We start from the raw sequence: 21,221 nt of genomic DNA, 5'->3' as shown, positions 1-21,221 counted from the left end.
TGCTGTGTGTGTGTGTGTTCCTGTGTGTGTCTGTGTTCATAATTGGGTACCTGAAACAACAGGTAAAAATTTGGCTAGATTTGTTTTTTGTCATGACTTTTCTTCATTAGTTTGCTCATCATGCTCATAGTCCTGGGATCAGCCCAACAGGAAAGCCGAGGGGTCTCAGTCATTTCTGAGTCATCATCGTGCCTGGCCCAAGAATGGCTTTCTGATTCCCGTAAATTTGACTGTTTTTTGAATGCCTTATGTCCCCCCAAACCACACCCCAGTTCTATTCAGGGTTTTATTAATACATGATCTAGTCTATATCTCCACCTTTATTCCTTTGTCCTTGAATCCCTGTGTGTGTGTGTATATATATATATATATATATTCCTCCTGTAGCTGTAATAGCCACTCCAGCTGCTCTTCAGTTTAAGTTTAGAGTTAAGTGGAACAGACGCCAGTCTCCAGACAGTACCCAGGTAGGTTGGAACATTGCACATAAGGTTTCCTCTGATCATTCTGGTTTGAGGGAGGCAACTGGAACTGATCAAGACTGCACTGCCCAGGTAGGATGAGGGTACAGGTGAATAATACACAATGAAATTTTTTTGTCATTCTGTTCTGGATTTTTCCTAGTTGCCTGTTCACTTTTTGTGCTATAGATCTTTGTTTGACTGTTTTACAGAGCTCCTATGAGGTTTTTCAGCTGCCTTCTCTTTCTTTTCTTGTCTTTCCACGGGAGACTTCAGTCCTCCCATCTCACCATTTTGCTGACATTGCTGAACATGTTAAATTTTATTTGTCTTTACAATATCCCCGTCTATAAGTGCATCACAATTTCCATTACTATTTCCAAATTTGTTGTATTTTGTTTATAGGTTTTTCTTTTATGAACAATGTGAACAGTTAGTAAATTATGTAAAATATGTGTCAGTTACATTATGAGAGTACTATTAGAGTTATATAACTAAGTACAATGTATAAACACTAGAGTCTCTTTGCACACTGCACAGGATATCCTAAAACTATTAATAATTAACTTCCAATAAGCTCTTTGCCAAAATTTCTGGTTTCCATATCATATTCAGGATTTCACTAGTCAGGTCCGTAAAGCATAATAATTTTGCTAGTGGAAAATGTAAAAAGGCAAATTTATTTTCATTTGAAGTTTTGATTCTTTATAAAGGGATTACATTTTCAAAAATGCTTATAAATGCTTTGAGATTGTGTGATTTGTGTATGTGTGTATGTTTGTACTGTAGACTGTTGTTTCAACTGATGTTTGATCGAGATTGGCTTTTTAATAGAAAAATAAAAAATATTGCTCTTGTGGAAGTTTCTAGTCTAAAATATGGTCAATAACTGTTCAGCTCATATCATCATTATATAATAATGTTCTACTGCAAAAAAAAAAAGCAAACAAGCTAACTGATTTCAATCCTGTTCTTACTCAATGGGCACTGGTTTAATCATGCTCCTCCTGCAATATATCTGCTAACATTGGATGGTGCAGCTGGGGTGTTACCTTCCTGTTATTCCTAACCTGTGAAGGAAGAAGGAAAACATCAGTCTGCTTACTCCAAGGAGAAATAGGCAATGGATCCCAAAAGCCAGAGAGTGAAACTTAATGACGGCCACTTCATTCCTGTCCTGGGATTTGGAACCTATACACCTCCAGAAGTAACCTGGGTAGTTGTGGGTCAAGATATAAATAGTAGTGGATGTAACATGAGTGAAAGAGACTTGGGTTGTCAAGCACTGAGTTCCTGTGCAACTCTGGGAGGATCACATCATTCCACTTACCGGGCCAGCACCATGCCCTAGGAAAGAGGAGAGAGCATTCAGTCTTCACTCTGCATCAGGGTATGAAACTGTGCTCCCTGTAGATTACTCTGGGTCTGGGTTCCCCTCCAGTTTCTGTCTCTTTTCCAGCTTGGCAGAAGAGGTGAGACTCGGCTGTCAAGATCACTGACTGTCAGCTGCTTTCCTTTGTGGGTGACTGCAGTTGCAAGTTTTCTCTGTACATTTTATTAGTTCAAGAGCTCTTTCCTGCTTCCAATAATACAGGACCCAGAGAAGTATTTGAAGTGGAAGGTCCTGAAGATGAGATGACTGAAAATTAATGGAAGAGAATTGCTTTTCTACTGTGGGATACCTGCTTGGTGCCAGGCAAGAAACACTCCAGATGCTTTTTGCCTTGTGCTTCTGTTTCTGCTTGGAAACTTCTTCTGATGGGAACCATAGTATCACTAGAGGGGATAAGATGCAATCTTACAGGCCAGATTTTGTGATGTATCCTGGGGTTTTGTAATGTGTTTTTATTAAAGTATGGTCTGCAGTGCTTGGTCAAATAGGGGCTAGTGGACAAGTCTCTAGACTGGAAGCTAGAAAGTTTTCTATCTTGCGCTTAGAATAGATGTGACAAGGGACTGGACTTATACTTTGAGGCTCACTATTCTAATTTTTAAAATGGAAAAATTATTAAGAGACATTTTGCTGATAGAAGACAGAATTTGTTTACTTCGTAGAGCACACTGGGTTGAGGGGAGGAAAGTGAAAGGGCTGTTACTGAAGCTCATGGGCTCATTCCCAGGTACATCCCCAAAAGTGAATGTCACTCAGTCATGTCCGACTCTTTGCAACCCCATGGACTGTACAGTCCATGGAATTCTCCAGGCCAGAATACTGGAGTGGGTAGCCTTCCCCTTCTCCAGGGCATCTTCCCAACCCAGGGATTGAACCCAGGTCCCCTGCATTGCAGGCAGATTCTGTACCATCTGAGCCACCAGGGAAGCCCATTCCCAAATGTCCGTGCATTTAAGAAAAACCAGAACTAGATCCAGCAGAACTGTGTTATACCAATTATCTACCTCCTTGAAATGGGAAAGATTTTGAATCACATAAAAAGAAATGGAATATTATTGAGCACTGAAGACAAAGTTACCCATTTGCAATCACACAGAATAACTGGGAGAACATTAAGCTAAGTAAGCCAGAAATAGAAAGACAAATACTGCATGATATCCTTGTAGGTGGAATCCTAAATAGTGGTACTTGTAGAAGAGAGAGTAGAGGTATTGTGAGCAGAGGCTGATGACAAGACTGGGAAAAATGGAAAGATGTTAGTCAAGGGTACAGACCTTCAGTTATAGGATGCATAATTCTGGAGACCTGATGTACAGCAAGTTTGAAAGTGAAAGTGAAGTCGCTCAGTTGTGTCCAACTCATTGCGACCCTATGGACTGTAGCCTACCAGGCTCCTCCCTCCATGGGATTCTCCAGGCAAGAGTACTGGAGTGGGTTGCCATTGCCTTCTCCAGGGCATCTTCCCAACCCAGGGATTGAACCCGGGTCTCCTGCATTCCAGGCAGACGCTTTAACCTCTGAGCCACCAGGGAAGCCCATAGTTAAAAATTATGGGTTATATCTTCAGATTTTGTAGAGACTAGATATAAATCTTCTTACAAGCACCTCCAAAAGGTAGCTATGTGAGGTAGTGCTTCTGTTTACTAGCTTGCTTGTGGTAATTATTAAGAGTGGATACTTACATGAGTAAGTACAATCCAGAGAAATGCCAGGCTGGATGAAACTCAAGCTGGAATCAAGATTGCCGTGAAAAATATCAATAACCTCAGATGTGCAGATGACACCACCATAATGGCAGAAGTGAAGAGAAATTAAACAGCTTCTTGATGAAGATGAAAGTGGAAAGTGAAAAACCTGGCTTACATTGAAAAACTATGATTATGGCATCCTGTCCCATAACTTTATGGCAAATAGATGGGGAAACAATGGAAACAGTGACAGACTCTTTTTTTTTTTTGGTCTCCAAAATTAATGTGAATGGTTTTAGCCAGGAAATTAAAAGACACTTACTCCTTGGGAGAAAAGCTATAACAAACTTGGACAGTGTATTAAAAAGCAGAGACATTACTTTGCCCACAGAGGTCCATATTGTCAAAGCTATGGTTTTTCCAGTAGTCATGTTTGTGTATGAACGTAAGTACTGGACCATAAAGAAGGCTGTGCACCAAAGAACTGATGCATTTGAACAGTGATGTTGGAGAAGACTCTTGAGAGTCCCTTGGACAGCCAGCAGATCAAACTAGTCAATCCTTGAGAAAATCAACCCTGAATATTCCTTGGAATGACTGATGCTAAAGCTGAAGCTCCAATACTTTGGCTACCTGATGCTAGTGATAACTCATGGGAAAACACCCTGATTCTGGGAAAGATTTAGAGCAAGAGGAGAAGGAGGGGACAGAGGATGAGAAGGTTTGATGGCATTACTCTCTCGATGGACATGAGTTTGAGCAAACTCTGGGAGATGGTGAAGAACAGGGAAACCGGAGTGCTGCTGTCCACGGGGTTGCAAACAGTCAGACACGACTAAGCAAGTAAATAACAAGAATAACTTATATGAGAATATCACATTGTACACCTTGAAAAGATACAGTCGTTTTTTTGGGGGGTGTATTCTGTGTGGCTTCACTGCTAGGTAGAAGTCTCAGAATCTTTTACCTTGGTTCTTGATACTTTTACTAGGCACCTTGTAACTTTGATCATTTTGCTTCAAACACCTCACATTATAAATCATATTAATGACTACAACATTTTGTTGAGTCCTTTGAGTTCTTTCATCAAGTCACTGAACCTAAAGGTGGTTTTGCCATCCTCTGATACCAGCAATCCAGCCACTGATCACCTGAAGTTGAAGGGTTCCTGGGTAGTGTTCATTTAATTACTTATTAGGAATGTTAAGGGAAACTGTCATGGGTTCATTACTACACATACAGAACTAATCAAAGACACAGAAAAAAGTTGATTCTTGGGAAGATCAAAGCTTGTGTCTAGCAATATCTTATGTGGATATTCAACTTCTACCTTTGTTGCTTATGTAGGTTGCTAAGAGGGATGCTCTGGAATTCACCCCATTCGCTATAGAGGTTGGGTTCCACCATATTGACTGTGCTCATGCCTACCAAAATGAATAGGAGATTGGCCAGGTCATTCAAAGCAAGCTTGAAGATGGCACTGTGAAGAGAGAAGACATATTCTGCACTTCAAAGGTACTGTGTGTGCACGTGTGCAAGTGATTGTGCCAATCACTTTTGACAATTACATAATAGGGTCCTTTGGTTAGGAGTTGTTTGCTGAACTATGCTTATTGGTATATTCCTAAAGTATTAGAGTTCCCTGGTGGTTCAGTGCTTAAGACTTGGTGCTTTACTGCCATGAGCCAGGATTCCATCCTTGGTCGGGGAAGTAATATCTCACAAACCATGCAGTAAGACAAAAAAAAAAAAAAATTTACCTAGTTTATTATTAATCAACTTTCATTCTTTAACCTCTACAGCTTTGGTTAACTTCCCTTCAACCAGAGTTGGTCCAACCAGCCTTGGAAAAGTCACCAAAAAATCTTCAACTGGACTACATCGATCTCTATATTATTAATTTTCCAGTGGCTCTGAAGGTTAGAAATTTGTGTGATCACATCAATGTTATATCTAGTGTTAGAATGTGTATCAACTTGCAGGGATGGTTGAATAAAGATTTGTCTTAGTAGGTTGAAGGGACGATTGCACTAGAGTAGAATCCCCCAAATAATTATTTGTGATCATCTTTTTACTGAGTTTTGAATCCCTTACATGGATCCCATAGAAAGGCAGTAATAATCTGAGGCTCTGCTTGAAAAATTAAAGGAAATAGAAATCAGCCAGTTCTGAACAAAGTCCTGGATATGACTCCTGAGTGTCTGTGAAATTCATGAACCAAGAGTTTGGTGCAGCCATGGTGAGGTTGACACTGCCTTACATTGAACATTATGAGTTAATCTTGTCTTTTACTCTTTCAAGTTGAGCAGATTTGGTGGTGCTTCCTCTGGGTGAGTCAAATCTCTTAACTGTATAGGAAGTTGGGAGACATTGCTTACACTCTTGCCTGTCTTCACGATGAGGTTTGTAGACTGCACTTAGCCATTAAGCATGGTTTACTTAGAACTCTTGATTTCAAGTTACAGAAATAAACTCAAGCCACCTAATGCAAAATCGCTTAGTGGACTATGTAGATGGCAAGTCCCAGACACAGAGAGTTTTGAGGATTTGCAGCAGTGTTCAGAAATGTCTCCTTTCTTCTATCCCTTATCAGGACACTACTCATGATTTAGTTTATTTTTTACTAAACATTTTGCATTGGTGGCAAATATGACCCTGGGGCAGTTCAAGGCTCATGGTCATGAATATTTGAGAGCATGTCTGGATCGTCCACATCCCATATCCACCTAAAGATAGCCTTGCAATTCACATGTCTGCCCTAGGGCACCTGATGCTCAGAGGGAAAAGAATTTCTGATATCTAGCCATATGAAGACTGCAATTTTTATTCTGGAAATTATGTCATGTAACTTACTGCCATTTCCAGCCCAAAAAGGCATTTCAAAATAGGCAAGTACAAGAAGCAGACAAAATACAGAGAAGTCACTGTGAGTCCCTTTTAGGACCTAGAAAAATTGTATTTATTACAATGTATATTGAGTGTAAGAGATTGGAGTAAGCCTCCTTCCTAAAGGTATTGCTGACAACTCCATATATGCAAATCACTTTGCAAACACTGGTATTTAGAAATTTGTAAACCTACCTGATGGAGGTTTGATCCCTGGTGCCTGGCAACCTGGCTAAATGCAGATAAATTATTTTGTGACATAAATGACTGCTTCTATTCCAGCCAGGGGAGGAATTATTTCCAAAAGATGAAAATGGAAAACTGATATTTGACTCAGTGGATCTCTCTCGTATGTGGGAGGTGATTCCAGGGAGGTGAGAACCAGGGGAGGAGTCAGCAGAGGGGGAACCTCCTTCATTTCTTCCACCTGTGAGAATGGGCTGTGGACCATCAGACTCAGAAGCTCATGAATCTAAGGGAATGGATGCTGGAGTTGTGTGGAGGAAACCATTGCTGAGATGTTCACAGAGAGGAACGGAGGAAGAGAATTTGGGACAGTGTAGACAGCCATCTTTTTCCTTCTATGTGATATGACTTCTCAGGAGTTTTTCTAAGGTGGGGCAGTAGTTTTTCTTTTTATATCATGACCTTCTTCCCGATTTTTCTTCTTGATAGTCAAGGGTAATTCTTGATGAATGAGTGTGATTACTGATGTTTTTCAGCATTAATTCTTGTTCTATTGCCCATTCCATGTGACTGTCCACCACCCCTCCCTCTCAGGTCTTGGAGATGTGTAAGGATACAGGCTGACCAAGTCCATTGGGGTGTCCAACTGCAACCACAAGCAGCTGGAGAAGATCCTGAACAAGCTGAGACTCAAGTACAAGTCTGTCTGCAACCAGGTGAGCAGCTCGGCTCCTCTCCCTCATGCTCTTCAGAACCTCCTTCTTGCCCTGGAGCCAGATGTCTGTCTATCCTCCCCTCCTGTTCATCTGACCTTTGTAGATAGATGATTCTAGAGAGTAGGGCCTCTATGGTGGTGTGAATAGAATCTATAACAGTATCTCTGTTTACAAAATTCTGGGTGGAAAAGTGGGATGCTTTCCTTCTAAACTGTGGGTAGAACCCAGAACTAGAGGAAGGAGGCGTTTCCTTGAGATGAAAGGATGACCAGATGGAGGGGAAAGTGCCCTGGAGCAATCTGCATACAGGAAGGAAGATGAGGAAAACATGGAATCAGAAGTAAATTAATAAAGTAACAAATCAGCTGAGATGGGTGTTAAGAGTTTGTGTGGGGTTCTGATGTCTGAATTCTTGGTCTTGGTGTCTCAGCATTTAGGAGTCTTAAACAGGGAGCACAGTTCAGAAAAATGTGTTGCAGGTAATGAAAATCATCCAGTTTAGAGGGTGAAGTTAAAAGCTTAAGGTGATACTAACAATCTATGAACATTTACTCAGGAACATCTACTCAAATGTAGAGCCCAGCTTTTGATTGTTCAATCTTGCACTGGTTCTGCCATACATGTCTATCATAAAATTAACTGTATAAATACACTTTTCTCTATTTCCCTGTTGATGTTGACATTTCCAATTTACATTTAATGATGTAGTCTTTAGCCTTTGAAATCTTTTTGTCTTTCTCTGTTATATTAATATTGCCTTTGAATATAATCTGACATTCTTCTCTGTGGGTGTTCTACAGGTGGAATGTCACCCTTATCTCAACTAGAGCAAACTGTTGGATTTCTGCAAGTCACATGGAATTGTTCTTGTTGCCTGTGGTGCTCTGAGATCCCAACGAGTAAAAGAATGGTATTGAATCCTATTGAAGACACCTGGGAGTTTCCATAAAATTCAATTTTTGATGAAATATTTTAAATTATACAGTACTCTGATAACTCTCATAGGCAGAGGCAAGAGAGGGGAGGGATGGAATGAATCCTTCTTTTTTATCTTCCCTTTACACAGCCATTTTTTCTATGTTGTATTAGATTGTCAACTTATCAATAACAAATGTCTGCATTGAAATCTATATAGAGTCCCCCAGTTGAGGCCAGAGACACAAGCTTATGTCATGATTTACTTATTGACTAATGAACATATTTCTAAAAATATATATTGCAATCCTCACTTATCTCATATCTAAAATTGGGATAATAATATGTAACTCCTATGTCTATCATGTTATAAAAAATTTCAATTTAAAGCATTTCTTTGACATCTATAGAAATATAATGATAAAATAAATGTCTCTTATTTTGAGACTACTCAATTTTTATAAATACTTTGAAAAGCTAAATTTTAAAACAATTCCTGGTCTTTTCCATCTGTTTTTCTATTCATGCCCTTGATTTTAGAAGAAAAGCAATCCCTGAGAATTAAAGAGAATATACGAAATTTGGCAATCTGGTCTCTACCCAATAATGCATCTGAGTCACCTGCAGAGCTTTGTAAACACAGACTGGGAGGTGACACAGTTGAAGTTCTGTTCAGTTTGTCTTCAGCTCAGCCATGGAATTTATATTTATTACTACATCCTAGTTGATAGTGATGATGCCAGTCCTTGGACCACACTTTCAGAAGCTCTGGTTTAGAGTCTACCTATTTAGTCTGTATGGGAAGCCTACCTACAAACTGAGTATTCAGTCTCAGCTCTTTGGCATTTCTGGATTTCCTTCCAGGGTGAACTTGGACCTGCCCGTTCTCTTGGAGGAACCAGTTCTTTGTGCCATTACCAAAAAGCACAGGAAAACGCCACTCTGGTTGTCCTTTGCAACCAGATACAACGTGGGGTTGTGGTTCTGGCCAAGGGTAACAATAAGAAGTGGATCAATGAGAACATACAGGTGATGAGCAGGGCTCTGGGCAGAGGGCTTGTAAGGAATATCTTTCCTAAGGGTCATTCTTTGTCTAGCTCTCAAGACTATACTTGAGTCAAGACAAGTTATTTGTTCTTCCCTGTACATGAATACCTTGTGTATATTCCTGATGGTTTTCTCCTCCAGATTTGGCAACAGGAGAGACAGTATGGCTAGATAGGGTTAAGGTTGGACAGAAAATAGAGATCTTAGTTTCAGAGTTATATAAACAATTTATTCTGTTACCTCATGTAAATGATATTTTATTTTCTCTGTTCTCAATTGATAAAATTTCATTATGTGGTTTTTAAAGACTGTTTGAACTACTGTAACAAAATACTACAGATTGAGTGGCTGGGAAAAATACTAAATTTGTTTCACACAGTTCTGAAGCTGGAGGTCTGAGGTCAGGATGCCCGTGTGATCAGGTGAGAGCTCTCCTCTAGGTCACAGGCTTCCCTTGTATCTTAACATGGTGGAGTGGACAACAGCTCTGTCCAACATGTCCTTTATGAGTATGATATTGTTGAAATCTCATCCATGAGGGCTCTGCCATCATGATCTAATCACCCCCAAAGTTTCTATTTATAACACCATCAACATGTAAATTTGGGGACTCAAAAATTATGGCAGCATTCTTTAACCTCCTAATCATTATGGTTATATTTTGTATTTCCCTGAGTACTAATATATTTTATCTTCACACATTTAATATTTTTGAGTTGCTGTCTTTGAGAAATTTCTCTTCAAGACTTTGTTCACTTTAGCTATGCTGTTTCTCTTTTGACTTCTGTGTAGGAGACTATTATTGTACTTTAGCCATAGCTGTAGAGGAAACTCTCTCCAGTTTCAGGATTTAATGCAGAGATCACTTCTGCATCTCTTGATTCTGTGGTTTGGCAAACAGCCTGCACTCAGCCCTCTTGGCTGGGCTCTCTTGTGCATTTTCAGTGCAGAGCAGCTTGGCAGTTCTGCTTTAGCAGGTGGATGTGGCTCTTGTCAGAGGATGCTGAACACCTCTCTGTATAGTTTTTCATATACAATTGGCTAGAATAAGTCTCCATCTCAGCACTGTCATAAGATTGCCAGTCAGTGAGTGGGGGAATATCTCTTCCTTTGGGGTCGCAAAGAGTTGGACACACTGAGCGACTGAATAACAGCAAGTGCCCATATTTCCCACAGATTTTCATTGTCAATTCTGTCATATATAAAGTGTCCATAAGTACATTTCTGCCCACTCCTTTCTATTTAACTACTCAGCTTTCTGTACTGTGTTACTAAAGCGAAAATAAGTCTTGCTTTTCAGTATGGTATGTTCTTCTATTTTAAGGATGTCTTAACTGCTTTTGACTAGCTCTTCTCTCATTTAATATTAGTATCACTATACTGACTTCCACAAGAGAATATGTGTTTAAGTCTTTGGTTCATGTTGCATTGAAACACGAGATCACTTTGGAGAAAATTAATTTCTTTATAAAATTGAGCTTTTCATTTCATTATTATGATGTGAATTTTTAATAATTTGTTGTTCCTTAATGTTTAAGTACTTTTCATAGCTTTGTCCACAAAGGCATTTATATAGTTTTTGTTAGATTTCTTCATAGATAATGAGTAGTTTGATATCAGATTCCTGAACAGGCTTTCAAGGGGAGTCTCCTCCCCAAACTGCTTCAGCTGAATGCTGTCACCCTTAGGGCGTGTTGGGGAGAGGCAATCAGTCAAACGCCAGCTCAGGTTCATTATCGAGTCAGGAGTGTCTAAAGCAGTGTGTTTGGAAAAAAACGAGTTTAGATTTTTCGTTTTTTGTCTCAAGTAATTCACTTAGAAAGATAAGCAACTGATGCGCTGTAATCTTTTTGAGGTGGACTGAGAAGGAGAAGGTGTGGGAAGGAGAGGTGAGAACTCAGCAGAGGGTCCTAGGTTGCTCACCTGGAAGCTGAGGACAGACATGGCTTCCCTGTCCCCTCTTCTTGTCTCCATCCAGCTGGAAAGTCCTCCAGTCCCCAGGGGGAGGCCAGCTCCTTGGGGGAGGTGTTTGACTTTGAACTGACTCCAGAAGACATGAAGGCGATTGATGGCATCAACAGAAATATGAGATATTATGAATTTCTACCCTCAGTGACTTGCAGGTGTTTCACACATACACTGTTTTCTGTAGCAGGCAGGTCAGCAGGGGAACTAAGCTTTTTAAAAGCTTAATTCTAGGAAGCCAGTTCTGATTTCCAGCTTAAGAATCTACCAGGGGTTTTCTACAGACCTCAGACCAGAGGTTTCCTCCAGGGCTCCATTTCTCACCAACAGAAATGTGATAGGGGCTCAGGACAGCCTATCAGTAAAATCCCCTGGTTGACATCATGGTGATTTCACTACTTTGTACCCTAATCCCTGTGCCTGGTGTACCTCCTCTTAGGTTTGAGGGACCCAGTAGACACAGAGGGCACAGTGCCTGAGCTCAGTATTCTTTCAGTGTTCTTTGAACATGTGTAATCTTTATTTCTTTTTAAACCAGAGGAAGATTATTGTATTAATAATAACTATAATAATGAATCCATCATGAATTGCATTCAAGTTTTGTTGTTGTTTTTAGTCACTCACTTGTTTCCAACTCTTGGTACTTCATGGACTATAGCCCACCAGGCTCTTCTGTCCCTGGGATTTCCCAGGCAAGAATACTGAAGTGAGTTACCATTTCCCTCTCCAGGGGATCTTGCCCCCCAGGGATCAAACCCATGTCTCCTGCTTTGCAGATGGATGGATCCTTTACCACTGAGCCACCTAGAAAGCCTGCAATCATGTTAACCCCAACACAACTATAAAATGTATGTGGATGTTTTTATGGAGGAGGGTCCTAGAAAGGCCAACATCCATTAGTGCTACGATGTCACATGGGCCTGCCCCAGCCTGTCCCCTAAGTGTCTGGGGACATTCTCCCTAATATGAATTTATTCACCAAGACACTATCCATTTCTTTCAAATTAATCTCTTCATTGTCCTTTCTTCCCTATTACAACTCCATGTCCTCATCCTTGTTATCTCACAAAACTGAATTACAAGTAGATCTTGAGCTTAACTGACCCTCCAGTGAGTGACTGCTTAGCAGGACACACTCAGGTAAGATCATCTGGGTCTCTCTGGTTTCTTGAGTCAAGACTCACACCATTGTTGTATTTGTCCATCAGGGGTCCATCCCCTGGGGAGCCTCTACCTTCTTGACTTTGATTTAGTCACTGACATGGGATTCCAGCTGCCTATTTACTGCATGAGGATGTCAGGATTGAAGAGACAGAAGACTAATCAAACAGGGAGAATTTGGAAGGGAGTTTAGAGAGAAGGGAATACCAATTATTGGAGAAATGAAGATTTTGTCTCCAATGAAAGATGTCAAAACTCTCCCTATTGTTTGTATAGCTGTATCATGCTTCTGATAAAAGACATGATAATTGGAAAAAAAGGTGGAAAGTTACTTTTCTGTACTTAAAGAGTTTTACTTATAGTTGTATGTTTTCCTTCATTAGGCTGTGAGTGCCTAGACTTATTTATCTTTGTGGGCTTGGGTCCACAGCCCGACCCCTGGTGCCTGGAATCTCTTAGAATGCATTCTTTAATGAATTGAATTGAAAAAGACAGATTCTGAAAGAAAAGTAGAAACATGGAAAAAAGGAAAAAAGTAGTGATAGTAATTAGTGAGTCACCAGTGGTTTCCTCCATTATAAATAAAAAAAATAATAATCCCACTTTGAGCTATCTGATTGATTATTCAGGTGCATATGGTAGTGCTCTGATTGATGACAAGTTCCTTAGTGGAGGCACTCTGTATTTTGGGGGCTGCTCAGTATCTGCTTATTGATAGATGTGTGAAAAAGAGTCAGGCGTTCCACCTGTGTCTGAAATGACTTCCACAGTTAGCCCTAGGTCTTGCGCTCCCATATAAATTGTAAACTACCTGTCACCATGGAGTGAATATCACATGTGAATGTTGGGACTGGACGTGTGGGTGCCGTGTGCACATGGAGCAGACACCTGCCTGTGTGCTTGTCAGGGGAGAAGGAGGGATGTGTTTATAGATTTAGACAAATATATCCTGACTGCATCTATAGAGTAGCAGCTTTTGACAACATGACAGATTTGATAAATTAACCCTCCTCTTCTCTTTCAGTGGTGTTGGCCATCCTGAGTATTCATTTTCTGAAGAATATTGACTCTCAGCTCTCACTCTGATTCTTTGAGAATTACATGCTTTTAGGACTATAAAGAGGATTTTTGTACTTGGTGAAGGTGCTTAAATGAAGTGTTTGAATGTTTCAGAGCTTGCCTTTCCTTAAAAAAATAAAAAGTTTATGAAAAAATAAAGACTTCAAAGTAAGAATACTATTTTTTTCAAAATTAAAAAATACAAATTGCAGAAAATTTGGAAAACAGAATGGAAGTGATAGAGTATAAAGATAAGCTGTGATTAACCCATTTAATAATACTTAAATTTGGTGCCTTAACTTTATGATTTTCCTGTAGAAATACGTGTGTATTTTGATTTACAAAGAGAAAAGATCTTTAATCTACAACTTATCTACTTGTTTTTAACTTAACACAAGTATCTTGATAAAATAAAAATATGACTTAAAAAATCCAGTATTATATTTTGCTTACTATAAAGCAGCACATCTTATTAATTTATTTAACTTTTTAATTGTTTGCCCATGTTTAGCGTTTTGATGAGTTTTTATATATTTTGCCATTGATTCACTTGTTGCAATTCATTCATTAATTCAGCAAAACTTTACTGAATATTCTTTAGAAACACATGGTTTTATCAATAAATATTATTTTAAATGAGAAATTCTTGAGTTTATAGTCTAGTGGACCAAAGCTGTGAATGACATCAGAAGAATTAAGCTGTTAGAATTGGGTAAGTGCCTGTTGGAGATACTTCTGCACAATCTCTCCCACTTCTGTACATCTGTTAGGCAGAGACACCAACTACTCTTCATCCCACACAACTTTTCATTTGTACAAGAAACAGCCTTGCAACATAGAGATAGTGGCTCACTTCATTACTCTGGAACAGAAAACACCAAGTTCAGGAAAATTGAGCGTTTATGTAACATTTAAGGTCCAGCAAGTCAGCTGATGTGGGTGGAGCTTACTTAGTGAGGTGGGGAGACAGGAGCTGAAGAGAAGGCCCAGAGAGCCACTGGGACCTTGGGTCTGTATCATGTAGGTTTTTGAAAGGATTTTACTCTGAGAGAAACGGAGAATGATATTTTGGGATCTGAACAGAGTAGTTACATGAACAGAGATGCTTTTTAAAAAAAATTACCCTGGTTGCTATATTGAGAAGAAAGAGAGAAAAAAGAGCCCTCTTTTAGGACTCTACAGGAATCTAGGTGAGAGATGATGCTTGCATGGACCACAGAAGGAATAGTAAGTGTGGTCAAAGTTGTTAGAGTAGGGATATATTTTAAGGGCTGCATCAACCAGACTGTCTAACGTATTGGGCATAAAGTGAAAGGAAAAGGGGAATCAAAGCTGAACCCCAACATTTGTGCTTAAGGGATAGGAAAAGGAGATGCCATTTTCTCAGCTGGAGACAATGTGGGGAGAACACATTTTTGTGGGAAGATTAGGAGTTCAATTATATATATTCAATTATAGGTATCTTTGAGATGCCTTTAAGTACTCAGTGAAGATGCATGCATACAGTTGGACATAGAAGTCTATCAGAGAAAAAGGTCAGCTAAAATATTTGTATTTGTGGTTTCTCAAATTTAGTTGCCACTTGAAGCCAAGAAACTAGAAAATTGGAGATAATATGTCATACAGTGAGTGAGTATAGACATGGATGTTAAGCTTCATGACAACTCAGTATTGAGGAGCTAGTTTTTCCTTAAAAAAAGAAAAAGTGGAGGAACCAGCAAAAGAGGCAGAGAAGGAGAGGCTAGTGAGGTGGGAGAGACTGTTCTTAGAAAGCACATGAAGGGTATGATTGGAGGTGAAAAGAGTCCAGTGCTTCCAAGTGGAAAAGTAAGAGAAGACTGAAATGGACCATTGGATTGGGCAGTTAACCTTGGCAAGGTCAAGTGGTGCTTTGATAGTGGTGAAGGCAAACCCTGAGTAGAGTAAGTTCAAGAAATGGTGTGAAGAGACCAATGAGAAACAGTATATGTGGTTTTCAAAGACGTTGCTGTAATGAGGACCATGGAATTGGGCAGGTGCTGAAAGAGAAAGTGGAATTTAAGACAAGGTTCCCTGTTATGGGAGATGACCACCTGCCTCTGAGGTCAGAGGAACAGTCCAGCAGAGAGAGGAAAACCTATGATACAGCAGATGGAGGTGGGATTGATTTGAACCACATTTTAGTTAATACTGCTGGTATAACAAATGACCAAAAATTTGTGCTTTGAAACAACAGCAATGTATTAGTTTACATATCCTGAGGTCAGAAATTCAAAATGCGGTTCAATGGGCTAAAGTCAAAGTGCCAGCAGGCCAGCATTCTTTTCTGGAGGTTATAGGGGAAAATCCATTTCCTTGCCTTATACAGATACTAGAGAACAGATCCTGTGTTGTTGTAAGAGGGTGTTTGCTAAGACCAGAGCATTCTCTTGAAAAAATTCTGTTAGCTTTGGCCCTGCTTCATTTGTATTCCAAGGCCAAACTTGCCTGTTAGTCCAGGTATCTCTTGACTTTCTACTTTTGTATTCCAGTCCCCTAAAATGAAAAGGCCATCTTTTTTCAGTGTTAGATTTAGAAGGTCTCTTAGGTCTTCTAAGAACACATCAACTTCAGCTTCTCTGGCATTTGTGGTTGGGGCATAGACTTGGATTTCTGTAATGTTGAATGGTTTGCCTTAAAAATGAACCAAGATCATTCTGTCATCCTTGAGATTGCACCCAAGTATACTGCATTTTGGACCCTTTTGTTGACTATGAGGGTTACTCCCTTTCTTCTAAGGGATTCTTGCCCACAGTAGGAGATATAATGGTCAGTTGCATTAATTTCAACCATTTCCCATCCATTTTAGTTCACTGATTTCTAAAATGTCCATGTTTACTCCTGCCATCTCCTGTTTGACCACATCCGATTTACCTGGATTCAGAGTTCTAACATTCCAGGTTCTTATGCAATATTATTCTTCATAGCATCAGATTTTACTTCCACCACTAGACACATCCACAATTGGGTGTTGTTTCTGCTTTGGCTCTGCCTCTTCATTCCTTTTAGAGCTATTTCTCTACTCTTTTCTAGTAGCACATTGGACACCTACAAACCCGGGGGTTTCATCCTTCAGTATGATATACTTTGGCCTTTTCATACTGTTCATGGGGTTCTCAAGGCAGGAATGTTGAAGTGGCTCACCATTCCTTCTCCATCATCAGATCTCTCCATCATGACTTGTCCATCTTGGGTGGCCCTGCATGGCATGATAGTTTCATGAGTTACACAAGGTTTGTGTAACTGATAGTTTCATGAGTTACACAAGGTTTGATCCATGTGATCACATTGTTTAGTTTTCTGTGATTGTAGTTTTCATTCTGGAGGCCATAGGATTGAAATTCTTGCTTCTTCTGTGTTGCCCTCTGATGGACGAGGATAAGAGGCTTGTGCAAGTTTCCTGATGGGAGGGACTGTCTGTAGGGAAAGTCTTTCTCTGGTTGGCGGGTCAATGCTCAGTAAATCTTTAACCCAATTTTCTGCTGATGAGTGGTGAAATGAAGCAGAATCTTTTGTTCCATGCCCCTGTACCATGTCCTTTCCCTGCTCTTTGTGGAAAACTTCAAAGAATAAGTTTAATCAGAGAATTGAGAAATGTAGACACAAAGGAAAAAGGTCAAAAGAGACTCAATAATAACCGTGTGGTCATTAAGCATAATCAAGGACCTTCAGCTCTTTCTCAAGGGCTAGAGATAATATTGTGAACCATATCCTGTGAGCTGCCATATAGATCCTAGAACACCAGGTGGAGAAGTTAACCACATGATGACCAGAATATATCCATGACATAAGCTGCCACACTTCTGAATAATGGCCTCAAGAAATGCAAACAAATGGGTCCTGGAACTGAAGACTAATGTACATAAAACAGTCAAGATGACACGGGTCAGACCACTGATGACCAATTTGAAGATGACTGTCAGAGCTGACTGTGCTGTTTCTGCATATAGCACCACTATCACTTCTGTCTATAAGGGCTCTTGCCCCACTGGTTTCCAGTGGAGGGGGGTCGGGCTTTGGATTGATGTCTGCCACACCAACAGCTCAGTTGCTGGAATCTGAAATCAAACAAACTTTCCTTTCCACTAACCTGGCCTGATTATTGGATTTGAAACAACGAGCAGCTGCACCCCACCGACACACACACCGTTTTGGTAACAGTGGGACTGCTCCCTCTAGTAGAAGGGAAAACCACTAGGCCATTCTGGAATGACCTAAATGAAATTCTTTATGATTATACAGTGGAAATGATGAAAAGATTCAAGGGATTAGATCTGAAAGATTGAGTGCCATAGAGTGCCATAGAAAAGAACTAAGGGTGGAGGTTTGTAACATTATATAGGAGGGAGTAATCAAGACCATCTCAAGAAAAGAAATGCAACAAGGCAAAATGGTCATCTGAGGAGACCTTAAAATAGCTGAGAGAAGAGGAAAAGCAAAAGGCAAAGGAGAAAGGGAAAGATTTACTTATCTGAATGCAGAGTTCCAAGGAATGCTGGGAGAGGTAAGGAAGTCTTCTTAGATGATCAGTACAAAGAAACAGAAGAAAACAATATAATGAGAAACACTAGAGATCACTTCAAGAAAATTAGAGATACCAAAGGAATATTTCATGCAAAGATGAGGACAATAAAGGACAGAAAGGTATGACCTAAGATAAGCAGAAGAGATTAGGAAAAAGTGGCAAGAATACAAAGAAGAACTATACAAAAAAAGGCCTTAGTGACAGGGATAACCATTATGGTGTGATCACTCACATAGAGCCAGACATCATGGAATGCAAAGTTAAGAGGGCTTTGCATGAACAAAATTAGTGGAGGTGATGGAATTCCAGCTGAGCTATTCAAATTCTAAAAGATGATGCTGTAAAAGTGCTGCACTCAGTAGCCCAGCAAATTTGGAAGACTCAGCAGTGGCCCCAGGACTGGAAGAGGTCAGTTTTCATTCCAATCCCAAAGAAGGGCAATGCCAAAGAATGTTCAAACTGCTGCACAATTGCACTCATTTCACATAGTAGCAAGGTAATGCTGAAAATCCTTGATGCTAGGCTTCAATGGTATGTGAACCAAGAACTTCCCGATATACAAGCTGGATTTAGAAAAGGCAGAGGAACCAGAGATCAAATTGCCAACATCCATTGGATCATAGAAAAAGCAAGAGAATTCCAGAAAAAACATCTACTTCTGTTTCATTGACTACACTAAAGCCTTTGACTCTGTGGATCACAGCAAACTGGGGAACATTCTTAAAGAGATGGAAATCCCAGACCACCTTACCTGGCTCCTGAGAAACCTGTATGCAGGCCAAGAAGCAACAGTTAGAACTGGACACGAAACAATGGATTCATTCCAAATTGGGAAAGGAGTCCATCAAAGCCATATATTGTCATCCTGCTTATTTGATTTATATGCAGAGTACATCATGTGGAACATTGGGCTCAATGAATCACAATGTGGGCTGAAGATTGCTGGGAGAAATATCAGTAACCTCAGATATGTAGATGACATCACCTTAATGGCAGAAAGCAAAGAGGAACTAAGGAGTCTCTTGATGGAGGTGAAAGAGGAGAGAGAAATAACTGGCTTAAATCTCAATATTTGAAAAATTAAGTTCATGGCATCTGGTTCCATCCCTTCACAGCAAATAGATGGGGAAAACTTGGAAACAGTGACAAAGTTTATTTTCTTGGCCTCCAAAATCACTGCAGATGGTGACTGTAGCCATTAAATTAAGATGCTTGCTCCTTGGAAGAAAAACTATGATAAATCTAGATAACCTGTTTAAGAACAGAGCCATTACTTTGTCGACAAAGTTCTGTAGAGTCAAAGCTATGGCATTTCCAGTAGTCATGTATGAATGTGAGAGTTGGACTGTAAAAAAGGCTGAGCCCTGAAGAACTGATGTTTTCAAACTTGGTTCTAGAGAAGACTCTTCAGAGTCCCTTGGACAGCCAGGAGATCAAACTGGTCAATCCTGAAGGAAATCAATCCTGTATATTCATTGGAAGGACTGATGCTGAAGCTGAAGTGCAATATTTAGCCTCCTGATGCTAAGTGCCAACCCATTGGAAAAGACCCCGATGCTGGGGAAGACTGAGGGCAAGAGGAGAAGGGGATGCCAGATGGTGAGATGGTTGGATGGCATCACAGACTCAGTGGACATGAATCTGAGCAAACTCTGGGAGATAGTGAAGGACAGAGAAGCCTGGTGTGTTGCAGTCCATGGGGTGGCAAAGAGTTGGACACAACTGAGAAACTGAACAGGAGAACTCTTCCATCTTCATCTTGTAGACTCTACCGAGATCTTCAGAGACAGACTATCGCATCTTAGAATCTTTTATCTAATGCTCCTATCTTCCCACCTTCTCTTTGACTACAACTCTCCCAGGTCACACAGGTAAGGACTTTGTCATTATATTAGGGTTACCAGGGAAACCAAGAATATCTTGCATCTCAAGATTTTAATCACCTTTACAAGATTGTTCCCAAACCAGGTTCAGAATCATACCCCCTGCAGTGGAAGCACAGAGTCCTCACCACTGGACCACCAGGAAAGTCCCAGGTTAATGGAAAATTTTAGCCACAATTTCATCACACCTACATTTTCGACTCTCTTCTCCATCTCTTCTGCTTCTGGAACCCCTACACTGTGAATGTTAGTATGTTCTATTCCCTAGTTAATGTAGCATTCTTCTTATGATTCTGTATTCTGGTAAATTATTTTGGTAAATTATTAATCTCTGTCTCAATATCTGATCTTTTCATGTTTTGTTTTTTTCTTATTGTTTCATTTGACATAATGAAAATTTCATTCCTCTCTCTCCTCATTTTGCTTAGCTTCCTCCTTCTCTATGAAGTTAGGTAATAAAAGTTACCTGTTCTGGTTTGTAGGGGTGTCCTTGTGTGGACCTATCCCTGTGCAATCTGTGTGCCCAGAGGCTTTGGGGCAGAGCTGCAGCTGAGGAGGGCAAAGCCACCCCTTCCCAGGGCATGCTGGCAACTGTCACCTCGGAGGGGCAGGCTAGAGCCAGAGGCTCTCCTGTGCTCAGTGGCTGTCCCCACACTACTGGGCCAGGCGAGTCCCAAGATGCTGGAGCAGAACTCTGAGAGTTGGGTCCAGATTGGTTCCTCCTTGTAAGTGTGCACCCCCCATCCTCCACACTGGCACCTTTGCCCCAGAGGGTGGCAGAGCTGGAGGAAGGTGTGCAGGAGCAGCCCCTGGTGTGGGCAGCTGTGCATGTGGTGTAGCACTGGCACACCGTCAGAGCCCCAGACCCTGCTCCTAGGGCCTCTCTCTGAGGCCGCCCTGCCCCGTCCAGATGTGTGTGTGTTCCTATGTGTGTGCATTCAGATGGATCCTTGAAACAGGCAAATGCTCACTCTTGGTAGAGTTGTTCCTTGTCATAACTTTCACTAGTTAACTCGTCATGCTCCTAGTCCTGGGATCAGCCCAACAGGAAAGCTCAGGGTGGCTCATTTCACTTTTGAGTCAACAGCTTATCTGGTCGAGATTGGCTATCTGATTCTGGTGAATTTATGACTGTTTTTGAATGCACTATGTCCCCCAAAGCCACACCCCCATTCTATTCAGGGCCTTTTAATAAATGGTCTAGTCTATGTCTCCACCCTTATTCCTTTGTCCTTGGCTCCATATGTATGTATATATACATATATATACACACACACACACACACAAACATATATATATATATATATATATATATATA

At 40.4% G+C, this 21,221-nt stretch overlaps 1 non-coding gene and 1 pseudogene across 2 annotated transcripts; one reads left to right on the top strand and one right to left on the bottom strand.

Annotated features, from left to right (window-relative positions):
* The first annotated feature begins 1,731 nt into the window (after positions 1-1,731).
* LOC147360794 (aldo-keto reductase family 1 member C4-like) lies at positions 1,732-9,529 on the top strand (annotated as a pseudogene). The gene is made up of 6 exons (XR_015138736.1): positions 1,732-1,851; positions 4,890-5,057; positions 5,345-5,461; positions 7,209-7,330; positions 8,131-8,240; positions 9,110-9,529. The product of XR_015138736.1 is annotated as an aldo-keto reductase family 1 member C4-like (transcript).
* On the bottom strand, positions 3,315-3,386 carry TRNAS-GGA (transfer RNA serine (anticodon GGA)). The gene has a single exon. It is a non-coding gene; the product is annotated as a tRNA-Ser (tRNA).
* Positions 9,530-21,221: the final 11,692 nt, after the last annotated feature.

The sequence above is a fragment of the Bos grunniens genome, chromosome 13 (genome assembly GCF_055505025.1).
Source record: "Bos grunniens cultivar Pamir isolate PY7600 chromosome 13, Bosgru_T2T1.0, whole genome shotgun sequence".
NCBI classification, from domain to species: Eukaryota; Metazoa; Chordata; class Mammalia; order Artiodactyla; family Bovidae; genus Bos; species Bos grunniens.
This window is presented reverse-complemented; position numbering and strand designations above follow the sequence as displayed.